The 17,319-nt window shown below is 49.5% G+C and overlaps 1 pseudogene; it reads left to right on the forward strand.

Moving 5' to 3' along the window:
• Positions 1–13,610, forward strand: part of LOC139266953 (netrin-G1-like) — a 30,077-nt pseudogene extending 16,467 nt beyond the window's left edge.
• The last annotated feature ends 3,709 nt before the right edge of the window (positions 13,611–17,319 follow it).

Here is a 17,319-nt window from a genome sequence, read left to right on the forward strand (position 1 = left end):
AATCTGCTCCCACCGCCCTTTCAGGCAGCGCATTCCAGATCACAACTCGCTGCATAAATAAACTCTCCTCATCTCCCCTCTGCGTCTTTTACCAATTACCTTCAACCTGTGACCTCTGTTCCCCGACCCTCCTGCCACTGGAAACAGTTGCTCCCATTTACTCGATCCAAGCCCTTCCTGATTTGAGGAATGATTGTGACTGAAGGCTTCCTTCGTGTTGGATCTATATTCAGTCTGTGTGAGTGAGTTCCCATTCTCCCATCACACAATCTCCAGGGCTTGGAGCCATTCCCTCATTATTCCACACTCAGCTTCTGGGAGGCTCGCTCCAACTTTTAGCCGAGGACAATCTTCAGATACTAATTAGAGAACAGGAGCAGTAAAATGTTTACGTTGCCGTTAATGTGACTCCAAGGAACTGCCTGAGTATCTGCTTAGTTCAGCAAACAGTGCCCAGAACTGACAATTTGCTGAATGTGCAACGTACAATCTGCGGATTATGAAGCTTCACCCTCGCAGTGAGTTAAACAGCTCCTTGGCCTCTCCTCCTCCCTATCTGTGTAACCTCCTCTCACCCTACAGCCCTCCGAGATCTCTGCTCTCCTCCAACACCAGGAACAGCCCTCCGAGATCTCTGCTCTCCTCCACCACAGGCCTCTTGCCCATCCCCCACTCCCTTCGCTCCACCATTGGTGGCCGTGCCTTCATCTGCCTGGGCCCTGAGCTCTGGAATTCCCTCCCTAAACATCTCCCTCTCTACCTCTCTCTCTCTTAAGACGCTCCTTAAAACTGACCTCTTCGACTAAGCTTTTGGTCACCTGTCCTAATATCACCTTAAGTGGCTCGGTGTCAGTTTATCTGATTTACGCTCCTGTGAAGCACCTTGGGACGAAATGCATTATATAAATGCAAGTTGTTGTTGCAGGTGTTATTGTTGTTGAAAAGCAATAACTTGTGCGAGGCGCTCTATAAATGCAAGCTCTTCCTTTGAGGGGCCTGGAAGGCCGGAGCTGATCAGAAACTCTCTCCTAACGTGTTGTTATTGCTGCCCAGAATCTAATCGTCAATCAGCGGAAACACACCCAGAAACTGACCCGCCGCCTGGGTTGAAAGGCAGTAAGTGGGAGAAAAATGTTGCTGTTTGCAGAGCGAAGCTGGGAAAGGGAGAGCGGACTCGCGGAGCGGCCAGTCCCCAGTCTAACCCGGCTGCTCAGCTTATTTGAAACCAGCTTGCTGTTGTTTTTTGCCAGGTGTAAGTGCAATCTTCACGCCAACAACTGTATCTGGGAGAAGAGGAAGCTGAGTTGCGAGTGCGAGCACAACACGACGGGGCCGGACTGCGAGAGATGCAAGAAAGGCTTTCAAGGCCGAGCGTGGAGAGCGGGCTCGTACCTCCCAATCCCCAAAGGGACGGCCAATGTCTGTGAGTAACCAGAGCTGCTCCGGCCCGGCCCAGTGCCGGCACCAGATTCCCTTCACATTTCATTCTCAGCCCAACTCCCGGCAATGCACCGACTCCAAAATACAACCCACCCATCTTTGTCATTGTGTTCATGTGGGAACAGAGACTCACAGCGGGAGATTGGACAGAGCCAGGGACAGAGATAGGGTCCGTGCCCACAGCTCCACACTGAGGGAAAGGGTGGGGGGGTGGGGGGGCGGAGAGAGAAAGAGACAGAGATGGAGAAAGAGAGAAGCAAAGAATGAAAGAGAGAACAAACAAAAAGAAAGAGAAAGTGGGAAACAGAGAAATAGAGAAAGTGATAAAGAGGGAGAGAGAGAAGCAGAGAAATTAAGTTAGAATGAGAGACAGAAAGTAAGAGAGACAAAAGGAAAGTGAGAGAAAGAATTAGAGATATAGCGAAGAAAAAAAAGAATGAAAGGAAAATTATCCAATTAGTCCCACTCCCCGCTCTTTCCCCATGGACCTGCAAATGTTGCCTTTTCAAGTATTTATCCAACTCCCTTTTGAAAGTTATGATTGAATCTGCTCCCATCGCCCTTTCAGGCAGCGCATTCCAGATCACAACAACTTGCTGCGTAAAAATAATCCTCATCTCCCTCTGGGTCTTTGGCCAATCACCTTCAATCTGTGTCCTTGGGTTACCCACCCTCCTGCCCTTGCAAACAGTTTCTCCTTATTCACTCCATCAAAACCCTTCCTCATTTTGAAGCCCTCTATCAATGTAATGTCGGGGTCAGTGAGCGAGGGGGATCGCTGGCATTATGTAGAGGGTGAGGTTGTAATAGCCGCAGGTGTTGAATTTGCTGAAACCTTACTCCGGACACCCACAGATACAGAGCCAGCAGTGAGGTGCAGACTAATGTGAGAATGGAATGTTCACAGCTGGATGAACATCTGGGGAACAGCTGGGGAGGGTGAGAGGAGAATAAGCCTCTATGTAATCAATATCTGAAGCAGATCAGGAAGTGAAGATTGTGAGGGACATCTGTGGCCATTGCTGTGTGTGGAATGTCCCGAGATCAATATCCGGATAGTGAGCTGACTGGGCAGTGGGGGAGGGGTGTGTGTGACCACTGATGCCCTTACGTATTAACTCTGCGTACTTACACACTAATCGCACGTAGTGGGAGCGTCCCCACGTACTACTCTCACACTCACCTTACGGGAGCACTTTAGCAACTCTACCTGGTCTCACACAGGGCTGGTGTGATCGCTCAGAGGATGCAGCACGCCAATCCCCCATCAGTTCCTTGTTCGTGAGTTTGAGTGACGTCGATCTGATGAACACTCCGTGTAATGGGTTGTGTTAATGTGTTTATCGATAAAGATTGTTAATCAGACGTCTCTCTAACTCTGTTTGTTTCTCTTTCCCTCTCCAGGCTTCCCTGACCCCGTGGCGAATGGCCGTGAGTTGGACCTATACTCTCTGACCTGTGACCTGTGACCTGCTGACCCAGAGCCCATTTCTGCATCGGGAATAATCCGCTTCCCTCAAACCTCCCTCATCTCTCAGTGAGCGAGGAACAGGTGTAGGTGTGAGCGGGGGCCGAGTGTGAGCAGGGGTAGAGTGTGAGCGGGTGAAGGTGTGAACAGGTGAAGGTGTGAGGCAGTGTAGGTGTGAGCAGGGCTGGGATCAGGAGTCTGCTTGTCCGTGTATCTATGGAGTAAAGTATAATCTTCTCGAGTGGTGCAGCAGATATGAAGCAGGGAAGATGTAATATATATGACCCACATCTTAGCTGAGACGAAAATGCTTCTTAACACTGTCTCAGTGAGAATGCTCAGTGGGAAGTGGAGGGAAGATTTGTAGAAAGCCACGTGGTGGCTGAGGCCGAGATCAATGGTGACCTGTTGTAATCCCGTAATCCCAGATGCAGGAATAGGAACTGGGTGAGTGTCTCGGCCTCAATCTGTTCCCCTTTGTTCCTGTCAACTTGTTCCCATTTATTTAACCCTTCGCATGCTGTCAATGTCATTCCAAACCATCCGCCATATCGCAACCCTGAACCAACACCCAGACTGACCGGGAGCAGAGTGACCATAACTCCCCATACTGACTGGGAGTGAACATAACCCCCCACACAGACTGGGAGTGACCATAACTCCCCACACTGATCGGGAGTGACCATAACTCCCCACATTGACCGGGAGTGACCATAACTCCCCACACTGACCAGGAGTGACCATAACTCCCCACACTGACCGGGAGTGACCATAACTCCCCACACTGATCGGGAGTGACCATAACTCTCAACACTGACCAGGAGTGACCATAACTCCCCACACTGATCGGGAGTGACCATAACTCTCCACACTGACCAGGAGTGACCATAACTCCCCATACTGATTGGGAGTGACCATAACTCACCACACTGACTGGGAGTGACCATAACTCCCCACACTGATCGGGAGTGACCATAACTCCGCACACTGACCGGGAGTGACCATAACTCCCCACACTGATCAGGAGTGACCATAACTCTCCACACTGACCAGGAGTGACCATAACTCCCCACACTGATTGGAATGACCATAACTCTCCAAACTGACCGAGAGTGACCATAACCCACCACATTGACCGGGTCTGGGGGTCTGAGGCACCTGGAGCTTCGATGAAATGTTACACTTTGACCCCAAACCTGCCCCTTTCCTGCCCAGGTACAGCTAGAACCGACACTCAAAACCTTCATCACCGACACAAACTGAACTGAAGACAAACTAGTTCTAATGTCTGGCGATGAATCTCCATTTTGTGCTGAATTACTGAGTGAGATGTTGCTGTATTCAGTCACACTGAATAATAACAGGGAGACTCTGTCACATCCAGCATTACACAGTTTGCCTTTCAAACCCTCAACCCACTCGAATGTACCGAAATCCCACAATAACAGCCTGTCACGGCCTCACCCCATTTAATCATCGCTCCGCGGACCAGATTCCACTAATTATCCATCGATCCGCTTCGAGCGACAGCCCGGGCAGTGAGTAGCCCCGGGGAAGTGATTGATTGAGCCGACATTGGCTCCCAGTCCAACATCGCCTCCAATTTATAATTCTCATCCTCGCATTCAAATCCCTCCATGGCCCCACCACTCTCTATCTCAGTAAGTCCTCCCACCCGACTCTCCTCCCGATCTCAGTAAACCTCCTTCCAATCTCCATCAACCTCCTCCCACCCTACACTCTCCCTATCTTAGTAAACCCTCCTACCTACACTCTCCCGATCTCAGTAAACTCTCCCACCCTACACCCTCCCTATCTCAGTAAACCCTCCTACCTACGCCCTCCCTATCTCAGTAAATCCTCCCAACTTACACCCCTCCCTATCTCAATAAACCCTCCCACCCTACACCCCTCCCTATCTCCATCAACCTCCTCCAACCCTACACCCCTCCCTATCGCTGTAACCTCCTCCAGCTCTACACCCCTCCCTATCTCTATATCCCCCTCCCACCCTACAACCCTCCCTATCTCTGTAACCTCCTCCATCGCTAACGCCTTCCCAAGCCTCCAGCTGCCTGGGTCCGAAGCTTTGGAATTCCCTCCCTAAACCTCTCCACACCACCTCTCTCTTCTCCTTTAAGAATCTCCTTAAAACCTTCCACTTTGACCGAGCTTTTGGTCACCTGTCCTAATATCTCCTCCCGAGTCTCGGTGTGAGTTTCTGTCTGATTGGCGGTGTAGCGGAGATGGAAATGTCTGTTTGCTTGTCTCTCGGATACTCCTGCAATCCCGGACAGTCTCCACTCGATGTGTGTGCGCACAGTAGAGATGTTCTGTTCAGAACGCGCGTTGTTCTCCAGCTGGGATTAATAATTGCTGATTTCTCCTGACACATGCAGCTGACCCAAAGCTCGGTCGCAAATGGCCAAGAATCTCATCACGAGAGGTCACGATCCCAGAGCAAGGTAGGAGCTCTCAAACACCGCGACTGGCTCAGAGCACAGGAGAAAGCAAGGATTTGCATTTATATAGTGTTCCTTCAGGACTGCCCCTCCGGCAGGGCAGCAATCCCTCAGTACTGCCCCTCAAACAGTGCAGTGTTTCCTCAGTACTTTCCCTCCGACAGTGCAGCACTCCCTTAGTACTGTCCCTCTGGCAGTGCAGCAGTCTTTCAGTACTACCACTCCAGCAGTGCAGCAATCCCTCAGTAATGCCCCTCACACAGTGCAGCACTCCCTCAGTACTGCCCCTCTGTCAGTGAAGCACTCCCTCAGTACTCCACCTCACACAGTGCAGCACTCCCCCTCACACAGTGCAGCACTCCCTCAGTACTCCCCGTCTTACAGTGCAGCACTCCCTCAGTACTCCCCCTCACACAGTGCAGCACTCCCTCAGTACTCCCCCTCACACAATGCAGCACTCCCTTAGTACTCCCCCTCACACAGTGCAGCACTCCCTCAGTACTCCCCCTCACACAGTGCAGCACTCCCTCAGTACTGCCCGCTGAAACTGCAGCGCTCCCTCAGTACTGCACTGGGAGCGTCAGTCTGGATTATGGGCTCAAGTCTCTGGAATGGGACTTGAACCGATGACCTTCTGACTCCGAGGCGAACGTGCTGCCCACTGAGCCACAGTTGAAAGGCCCCTAACTTGGCAGTGCTGTGTAAAACCCGGCACAGAATCTATAACCTGGGATTGGGACCATCCATTGCCATCTGCCTGATTCAATGCAAACCGTAACTAGCCAGGAGTCTGATGTTTTCCCCTCACTGCTAAAAGACTCAGTGTTCCCTCCCTCCCTCCCATTCCTGCCATTTCCTCCCCACCTCTCATTCCTGCAGCATGTGACCCTCTCACAGTCTGCAAACTGCCTGTGTCCCGTCTACACTCTCTGTCTTTTCCCTGCAAGCCTGCGAATGCTTCGGCCATTCGAACCGGTGCAGTTACCTCGAGCTGCTCACCACCGCCATTTGCGTGAGCTGTAAGCACAACACTAGAGGCCGACACTGCCAGTTATGTCGGCTGGGCTACCACCGAAACCCTTCAGCACAGCTGGACCACCACAACGTTTGCCGAGGTCAGTTCCTGTTACAATCTCTGCTCTCACCTTCTTTCACCCTTCTGCTTTCAGCCCAAAACAAGATAAAGAAACAAAGAAAATACCTTCAATAGGGCTGAGCAAAGCACGTCGGAAATCAGCCCCTCTTTCCCCAGTGACCAGCCTCAATCCAACCTTTCCCCAGTGACTAGGCCCCGACCCAACCTTCCCCCAGTGACTAGACCCCGACCCAACCTTTCCCCAGTGACTCGACCCCGACCCAACCTTTCCCCAGTGACTAGACCCCGACCCAACCTTTCCCCAGTGACTAGACCCCAACCCAACCTTTCCCCAGTGACGAGACCCCGACCCAACCTTTCCCCAGTGACTAGACCCCGACCCAACCTTTCCCCAGTGACTAGACCCCGACCCAACCTTTCCCCAGTGACTAGACACCGACCCAACCTTTCCCCAGTGACTAGACCCCGACCCAACCTTTCCCCAGTGACTAGACCCCCGACCCAACCTTTCCCCAGCGACTAGGCACCGACTCAAACTTTCCCTAGCGATGAGGCCTGGCCCAGGCTTTCCCTCGCGATGAGGCCTGGCCCAGGCTGTGTTGAGGTAAATTAAAAGCTCTGTGCTTTGACGATATCATCATTGCCTCCCTGTCTGCATTGTTTTTCAGGAATTTGTATGTTGTTTGTAATATGTCCTTACTGTACAGTATAAATGCACACGAGGCCCATACTTGAGAGAAGGTCACTCTGTGACCAGTTACCTTTATTACCAAGACCTCAAGAGACAGACGGTGGGTGGAGCTTCCCCTTTTCTACCGGAAAGTCCAGGTTAGGTGTGTCTCCCACAAGTTCGCGCCCTGTGGTCAGTGTTCTCAAGGTGTACAACTTAGGTCAGCTTATTCATGGGTCACAATGACAGTTGAATACATGACATCACCTCCCCCCCAAAGTCTTATTGGGATCACAGGTTAAGTCTCTCTGGTGGTTTACACTCCCTTGTAGAGCGCCTGAGTTAGGGCTCCGGTTGGGGCTCCGGTTGGGGCTGGCCTGAGTGTTTGCTGTTTGCGGTGCCTCAGGACTGTCCGGACTGCCCACAGTGACTGGGCTCTCCTCCACTTAGTTCCGGTGTTCGGTCACCTGTGGTGGAATAAACTCTACGCCGTGTTCTTCCTCTGCTTCTTCTATGAGGTTGCTGAACCTCCTTTTAGTTTGATCCACGTGTTTGCGGCAGATTTGTCCATTGGTAAGTTTAACTACCAAAACCCGATTCCCCTCTTTGGCAATCACAGTGCCTGCAAGCCATTTGGGCCCTGCAGCGTAATTAAGGACAGAAACAGGGTCATTGATATCAATACATCGTGCCCTCGCATTCCTGTCATGGTAGTCACATTGCGACTGACGCCTGCTCTCAACAATTTCTTTCATTGTAGGGTGTATAAGGATAACCTGGTTTTGAGCATCCTTTTCAATAGCAGCTCTGCGGGTGGAACCTCTGTGAGCGAGTATGGTCAGGATCTATTGGCCAACAGGAGACGTGATAAGCAGCTTTGTAGGGAACCCCCTTGGATTCTGAGCATCCCCTGTTTGATTATCTGCACTGCTCGTTCCACCTGGCCGTTTGAGGCTGGCTTGAACGGTGCTGTTCTGACATGGTTGATTCCATTGCCTGCCATGAAGTCCTGGAATTCAGTGCTTGTGAAGCACGGGCCATTGTCACTGACCAAGACGTTTGGTAGACCATGGGCGGCAAATATTGCCCGTAGACTTTCTACCGTGGCAGAGGATGTGCTTCAATTTAAAATGGCACACTAATAATGGTTGTAGTAAGCGTCTACTACAAACAAAAGCATTTTTCCCATGAAAAGACCTGCGTAGTCCACATGGATGGGTGACCATAGCTTGGCGGGCCAGGACCAGGTCTATGGGGGGCTTCCCTGGCTGCGTTGCCCAGCTGAGCACACATGTTGCATCTGCCAACACAAAGTTCCAGGTCTATCCCTGGCCACCAAACGTATGACCTGGCAATTGCCTTCATCATGACAATGCCCGGGTGCTCATTGTGAAGTTCTCTGATAAACACCTCTCTGCCCTTCTGGGGCATGACTACTCGGTTTCCCCACAGTAGGCAATCGGCCTGAATCGAGAGTTCATCCTTGCGCCTATGAAAAGGTTTAAACTCCTCAGGGCCTGCCCCGTACGTGGCTGCCCAGTCCCCATTCAGGACACATTTCTTAACTAAAGACAGTAGCGGGTCATTATTTGTCCAGACATTAATCTGACGGGCTATCACAGGTGAGCCTTTGCTTTCGAAAGCTTCAACAGCCATGACCATCTCAGAATCATGCTCAGCTGCCCCCTCAGTGGTGGCTAGTGGGAGCCTGCTGAGTTCATCGGCGCAGTTTTCAGTGCCCGGTCTGTGTCGAATTGTGTAGTCATGGGCGGCTAACGTGAGTGCCCACCTCTGTATGCGGGCCAATGCATTCGCATTTATGGCCTTGTTGTCGGCCAAAAGGGACATTAGGGGCTTGTGATCTGTCTCCAGCTCAAATTTCCTGCCAAACAGGTACTGATGCATTTTTTTTTACTGCATATACACATGCTAGCACTTCCTTTTCTACCATCCCGTAGCCCCTTTCTACCTGGGACAGACTTCTGGAGGCATAAGCTGCAGGCTGTAACTGACCATTGGCATTCACATGCTGCAACACATACCCGACCCCATAGGACGACGCATCACACGTTAAAACTAGTTTCTTACACGGGTCATATAACGTTAACAGTTTGTTAGAGCACAACAAATTGCGTGCTCTATCAAAAGCCCTTTCCTGGCTGTCCCCCCAGACCCAATCACGACCTTTGCATAGGAGCACATGTAGCGGCTCTAACAGCGTGCTCAGTTTGGGAAGAAAGTTACCAAAATAGTTCAGGAGCCCCAGGAACGAACGCAGCTCCGTCGTGTTACGGCTCTCTGGATCGATTCCGTTTTGGACGCAGTAGGTCTGATCCAGTCTGCTGCTACCTTCCTCCCCAGGAATTCTACCTCTGGAGCAAAGAAGACGCACTTCGCCTTTTTCAGTCGCAGCCCTACCCGGTCCAGTCTGCGTAGCACCTCCTCCAGGTTATGGAGGTGTTGTTCAATATCGCGACCCGTGATGCGGATGTCGTCTTGAAAGACCACTGTCCTTGGAATCGACTTGAGAAGGCTTTCCATATTTCGCTGAAAGATCGCCGCGGCCGAATGAATCCCGAACGGACATCTGTTATACTCAAACAACCCATTGTGTGTCGTGATGGTGGTCAGCTTCTTTGACTCACTTGCCAGCTCCGGGGTCATGTAAGCTGAGGTCAGGTCCAATTTTGAAAAAGGTTTGCCACCGGATAGCGTCGCAAAGAGGTCCTCCACTCTCGGTAGCGGGTACTGATCTTGGAGTGATACCCGATTGATGGTGGCCTTGTAATCGCCACATATCCTGACCGACCCATCCGCCGTGAGCACCGGCACGAGCGGGCTCGCCCAGTCACTGAATTCGACTGGCGAGATGATGCCTTCCCTCAGCAGGCAGTCCAATTTGCATTCTATCTTTTCCCGCATCACGTACGGCACCGCACTGGCCTTGTGGTATACTGGGCTGGCATCCGGGTTTATGTGAATCACTACCTTGGTCCCCATGAAAGTGCCGATGCCGGGTTGAAATAATGAGTCAAATATGTGCAGGAGCTGTGAGAATGATACTCGCTCCACAGAACAAATTGCATTGACATCGCCCATTTCCAGTTCATGACAGCAAGCCAACTCCTCCCCAGTAGTGCGGGACCGTCCCCCGGGAAAATCCAGAGTGGCAACCTGTTCTCCGAATCTTTGTGGGTCATGGCTCTGTTGTTTATACTCTCGGTAAACGACCATCCTGCATCGTAGCAGCATCGCTTCCCTCTGCTCAATGTTACCCCTCCCCCCCAGTGTCCACCAACAATCCTCTCTCTCCATTTCCTCATCTCCTCCCATTCTCCACACACACAATTACACAGAATGTGCAGCACTGAAACAGGCCATTCGGCTCAACCGCTCCATGCCGGTGTTTATGCTCCACACGAGCCTCCTCCCACCCCTCTTCATCTCACCCAATCAGCATATCCTTCTATTCCTTTCGCCCTCATGTGTTTATCTCGCTTCCCCTTAAATGCATCGATACTATTCGCCTCAATCACTCCCTGTGGGAGCAAGTTCCATTCTCTGGATAAAGAAGTTTCTCCTCCATTCCCTATTGGATTTATTAGTGACTATCTTATATTTATGACCCTAGTTTTTGACTCCCCACAAGTGGAATCATCTTCTCTACGTCCACCCTATCAAACCGCTTCACAATTTTAAAGACCTCGATCAGGTCACCCCTCAGTCTTCTCTTTACCAGCAAAGAGCCCCAGCCTGGTCAGCCTTTCCTGATAGGTACAACGTCTCAGTTCTGGTATCATCCTTGTAAATCTACTTTGTACCTTCTCCAGTGCCTCTATGTCCTTTTTATAATACGGAGACCAGAACTGCGCCCAGTGCTCCAAGTTCGATACAAGTTTAACATCACTTCTGTGCTTGTGCATTCTATCCTCTATTGATGAACCTGGTTTGTTTTTTCTGGCCTTGTTAACCTGCGTTAATTCTGTGCAGTCGCCCCAGGGAGTGGAACACGGGCCGTGTGCAGTCAGTGTGTGGAGGATTGAAGCTGTTTGTAAAGTGTTGGAGACTTGTTTCACCCCCACAGTCTGAGCCTCCCTTGTCCCGGCTCGCACTCATTCCTGTCGCTGAGGTTGTGTCGCTGTGTTTATTGGGAACAGCCGTGTGCAGTTTGTGTGTTGTCTTGTTTCTGCAGACTGTGAGTGTCACCCTGATGGCTCGCTCCACCATCGCTGTAATGACACGGGATATTGTGACTGTAAGGAGGGGGCGACAGGGCCCAAGTGTGACAGGTGCCTGCCCGGATATTACTGGCACAGGGGCTGTCGAGGTAAGTAACCGTTCCAGCACCAGCCCCTCCCCTCACTCCGCCCCGGCTTCTGGGTGTCAGGGTCAGCAGAGTATCCGATAGCAGAGATACCGTGGGGGGAAACACAGAGGCTTTTAGTGAGTGAATCCCCCTGGACTCTCCCATCACCTGCCACACAATTAGTGGCACAGCTCCTCGCAAAGGGAGGCCTGGAGTTCAGTGAGGGCGGGTCATAGAATCAGACAGCACAGAAGGAGGCCATTCGGCCCATCGGGCCTGTGCTGGCTCTTTGAAAGAGCGATCCAATTACTCCCACTCCCTGCTCTTTCCCAATAGACCTGCACATCTTTCCTTTTCAAATATTTATCCAATTCCCTTTTGAAAGTTATGATTGAATCTGCTCTCACCGCCCTTTCAGGCAGCGCATTCCAGATCACAACAACTCGCTGCATAAATAAACTCTTCCCATCTCCCCTCTGGTCCTTTGCCAATTAACTTCAACCTGTGACCTCTGGTCCCTGACCCTCCTGCTCCTGGAAACATATTCTACTTATTTACTCGATCAAAAACCTTTCATAATTTTGAACACCACTATTAAATCTCCCTTTAACCTTCTCTGCTCGAAGGAGAAGAATCCCAGCTTTTCCAGTCTCTCCACATAACTGAAGTCCCACATCCCCAGTATCATTCCTGTAAATCTTCTCTGCTCCCTCTCCAAGGCCTTGACATCCTTCCTAATGTGCCCAGAATTAGACAGAATAATTGGACACAGAATTTAATCCTCAATCTCTGCCTCAATATTTAATCCCATCCTAACTTGCACCAAGTCCCGTTCACCCATCCCCCCTGTGCTCGCTGATCCTCATTGGCTCCCAGTCTGGCAATGCCTCAAATTTAAAATTATCATGTTTGTGTTCAAATCCTTCCATGGCCTCATACCTACCTATCTCTGTAACCTCCCTCCAGCCCTACACCCCTCCCTATCTCTGTAACCCCCTCCAGCCCAACACCCCTCCCTATCTCTGTAACCTGCTCCAGCCCTACACCACTCCCTATCTCTGTAACCCCCCCTCCAGCTCTACACCCCTCCCTATCTCTGTAACCTCCTCCAGCCCTACATCCCTCCCTATCTCTGTAATCCCCTCCAGCCCTACACCCCTCCCTATCTCTGTAACCCCCTCCAGCCCCACATCCTTCCCTATCTCTGTAACCCCCTCCAGCCCTACACCCCTCCCTATTTCTGTAACCTCCTCCAGCCCGACACCCTTCCCTATCTCTGTAACCCCTTGCAGCCCTACACCCCTCCCTATCTCTGTAACCTGCTCCAGCCCGACACCCTTCCCTATCTCTGTAACCCCTTGCAGCCCTACACCCCTCCCTATCTCTGTAACCTGCTCCAGCCCTACACCCCTCCCTATCTCTGTAACCCCCTCCAGCCCTACACCCCTCCCTATCTCTGTAACCCCCTCCAGCCCTACATCCCTCCCTATCTCTGTAACCCCCTCCAGCCTTACACCCCTCCCTATCTCTGTAACCCCCTCCAGCTGCATAACCCTCCACGATCTCTGTGCTTCTCCAGTTCTGGCCTCTTGCATATCCCCGACTCTAATCGCTCAACCATTGGCGGCCGTGCCTTCAGCTGCCTGGGCCCGAAGCTCTGGATTTCACTCCCTGAACCTCTCCACCTCTCGCTCCTCCTATAAGACAATCCTTAAACCCTACTTCTTGGGCCAAGCTTTTGGTCCCCTGTCCTAATATCTCCTTTTGTGTCTCGGTGTTAAATTTTGTCTGATAACCTGTGAAGCACCTTGGGACGTTTTAGTACATTTAAGATGCTATATAAATGCAAGTTGTTGTAAAAGTGAGAGAGAGTTGTAACAATCTGTAACGTGGGAGAGTTTCTATGACCTGACCTTTCTTTTCTCTGACCTCTTGCAGCGGGCGTGTGCGATAACTTTCTGACGCGGTGTGAGAACGGAGGAGTGTGTGAGGACAATGGGAGGTGTGTGTGCCCCGCTCCCTACACCGGGCTCCTGTGTGAGAAAGGCCAGTGTAGGGAGGAAGTGGGAGGGTGTGTCTCCCAATCCCCGCGGGACCCCACCTTACACCGGGTGCTGCTGTCGCTGACTGCGCTGCTAACCACCGCTAACGGCCGCCCGCCGCTCTGACCGGCTTCCAGCGCCATGGCCGCTCACGGGAAGGTGCGAAGAGCGCAGGAGGATCCAGCGTTTACTGCGTCGCCAGTAAAACACGCTCCCCTCCCCCGCTCCCACCCCTGGGAAAGGCAAAGTGGAACCGAGGCCGGAGCCCACCCAGCCCGACTGGATGTGAGAGGCCGGAAGGAATGGGCAGTCAGTGGGGACTGGACTCTCGGACTCCCCGCGGGGCCCAGGCAGCTGCTAATATTCATTCTGTAATCGCCAGCCGCTCGGCCCATGTCCAGCTTTGGGACAAAGAAAGAAAGGACTTGCATTTCTACATCGCCTTTCACCCCCTCAGGACGGCCCAAAGCACCTCACAGACAATGAAGGACTTTCTCAACAAACAGCAATGTGATAATGACCAGACAACCTGTTTTCGTGATGTTGGTCAAGGGATAAATATTGGCCAGGACACCGGGGATAATTCCCCCGCTCTTCTTCGAAATCTTGAAATGGGATCTTTTACACCCACCTGAGAGGGCAGACGGAGCCTCGGTTTAATGTTTCATCCTAAAGATGGTACCTCCGATAGTGCAGCACTCACTCACACTTGTTAATGTTTTGTCTATAATGCAATTATAAATGACTCCACAAGGCAATGTGTTGTACTCAAACTGTAGTGACCTTGGTCCTTTATTTGTAACTCCAGAGTCAGGCACAAGCTTGGTGGGCAGCCTTTTATACTGGGCCCTGCACACCTATGCAGGTGACCCTCAGTTCTCCCACCGCAGTGCCCTCTGATGGACAGCCTCTGCCACAGGAGCAGGAAACCCCGGTCTCCACCAGTTGCACCCTCTAGTGGCGCCAGCATAGTTTATACACAGTATAAACCTTATTGCTGGTACATCAGTTAACAAGTCTCCATCTTATGTAACTATACAGTGACTACACAGAGAGTATATCTATGGTCTGCATATATAACAGTTACACTCCATCACTCTCAGTCCATCCACTCCCTCCTTTCCTCACTCCCTCCCTCACTCCATTTGGCAGTGCAGCACTCCCTCAGTACTGCCCCCTCTGACAGTGCATGGATGAGATGACATCACTCACTCGGTACTGCACTGGGAGTATCTGCCTGGATTATGGGCTCAATTCTTTTGGGGCCAACTTGAACCCACGACCTTCTGACTCAGAGGTGAAGTGCTGCCACTGAACCGCAGCTCATACCTAAAGTTCAACTTTCCTTTAAAAAAAACTCTGAAATTTCTCCGAACCTGTTTCTCATCAACTGTCAGGAAGAAACCTGAGCAAACAATGATATCAACAGACTTCCTCAATGAAATATTTACTGCCTCTGTTGACAGGATGTCGAATGAGAGTTAAAACAAGTTGAAATATACAGGTTGGAAAGATCAATAATTCAAAGATGTGTTTCTTATTTCTGACTGAAGTCAGCTGAAATATAAATCTCAGGCACGGACACACGGGACAGGGAGAGTCTGTGGAAAGTATTTGGGTTTCTGTATGTTCACTTTCCAGCGACCTTTTTATCAGTGTCGATGTTTATTTGTAAACTTCTCACTTCTTCCTCCTTCATTGTTACAACCATTCCATCTTCCCTTTCCCTCCCTCTCACTGCCCAACATTGACTGGATGGGAGGGTGAGCTTGTAACTCCCTCCCAGGTCTCTGACACAGCTGCTGCAACATCTGGGGAAGGGCCTTAGACTCAAACACCAACATCCTTGCAAGAAAGATCTTGCCTTGATATAAATGGTGCTCAGGAGATAGAAAGTCCTTGAATATAGAAATATTTCTCTAACCTCCAATTGGGATTTAAACTAATGGAGGGTGGATGGGAGATTTCAGGAAAGAGTAAATTTAAAAGCAGCAAGAGAAATGTCAAGACACTGGAGCAGAATAGAGTTTTGGGTAAAAATAAGCAGAGTGGGTCAGGAAGAGACGGAGAAAGTAACAAAGTTAATAAGGCATTAGTGACTAAGGTGACATCAGGGAAGAATATAAATAAGTCAAAGCTAAATGCACTATATCTGAATGCGTGAAGCATTCACCATAAAATAGATGAATTAATAGCGCAGATAGAAATTAATAGTTTTGAACTAATAGCCATTCCAGAGACGTGGTTGCAAAGTGGCGAAGGTTGGGAACTAAATATTACAGGATACTTACCTTTTAAAAGAGATAGGCAACATGGAAAAGGTGGAGGGGTAGCCCTGATAATAAAGGATGGGATAAAGACAGTCGAGAGAAAGGACCTTAGCTCCGAAAATCCAGAAATAGAATCAGTTTGATTGGAGCTAAGAAATAGCATGGGGCTGAAAACTTTGGTGGGAGTTGTTTTTTGGCCCCCGAACAGGAGTTGTAATGTAGGGCAGAGTATAAATCATGAGAATTTGGAAGCACATGTAATAAGGGTAATACAGTAATCATGGGGAACTTTAATCTACATATAGACTGGGCAAACCAAATTTTCAGTAATAGTGTAGAGGACAAATTCATGGAATGTATACAAAATATGTTGAGGAACCTACTGGAGAACAGGCTATTTTAGATCTAGTATTGTGCAATGAGGAAAGGTTCATTAATAAGCTGTAGTAAAGGGGCCTTTAGGGAAGAGTGACCCTAATATGATAGAATTTTACATAAGTTTGAAAGTGATTTAGTTAAATCCGAAACTAGGGTCTTAAATCTAAATAAAACAAACTACGTAGGTGTGTGGGGTGAATTGGCTAAGTTGGAAATTACATTAAAAGGTATGATGGTGGACAGGCAATGGATAGCATTTAAAGAATTAATACATCATTTATAACAAAAATACATTCCTTTAAGGTACCAAAACCCCACAGGAAATATGGTTCAACCGTGGCTAATGAGAATAGTAAAAATAGTATTAGATCAAAGGAAGAGGCTTATAATGTTGCCATAAAAAGTAGCAAGCCAGAGGATTGGGAGGATTTTAGAATTCAGCAAAGGAGGACCAAGAAATTGATAAAGAAAGAGAAATTAGAATATGAGAGTACAAACAGACTAAAAGCTTCTATAGATATGTAAAATGGTATAGGTATAGAAACAGGAAAAAATTAGTGAAAGTAAATGTGACTCCCTGACAGGCTGAAATAGGAGATATTATAATGTGGAATATGGAAATAGCAGAGAAATTAAACAGATATTTTGTGTTTGTCTGTCTTCACCGAAGAAGACGCAAACAACTTAGCAGAAATAGTAGAGAACCAAGTGTCTGGAGAGAATGAGGAACTGAAAGAAATTAATATTAGTCAAAAAATGGTACTGGAGAAATTAATGGCACTGAAAGCCTATAAATCCCCTGGACCTGATGGCCTACATCCTTGGGTTTTGAAAGAGGTGGCTATAGAAATAGTGGATGCATTGGTTATCATCTTCCAAAATTCTATAGATTATAGGATGGTTCCCGCAGATTGGAAGATAGCAAATGTAACCCCACTATTTAAGAAAGGAGGGAGAGAGAAAACTGGGAACTACAGTCCAGTTAGCCTGGCGTCAGTTGCAGGGAGAATTCTAGAATCTATTATTAAGGGCACATAGAAAATAATAATAAGATTGGATTTATGAAAGGGCAATCTGTACAATACAAGGGACATAGGTTGAGAATACTAATCCTCAAATAATTAAATCTTGTTCACTCTTGTTAACTATCTATCATTTCTTGCAAATTAACGTAATTCCTTATGAAA

This window comes from Pristiophorus japonicus, chromosome 7 (genome assembly GCF_044704955.1).
Source record: "Pristiophorus japonicus isolate sPriJap1 chromosome 7, sPriJap1.hap1, whole genome shotgun sequence".
Taxonomy (NCBI): domain Eukaryota; kingdom Metazoa; phylum Chordata; class Chondrichthyes; family Pristiophoridae; genus Pristiophorus; species Pristiophorus japonicus.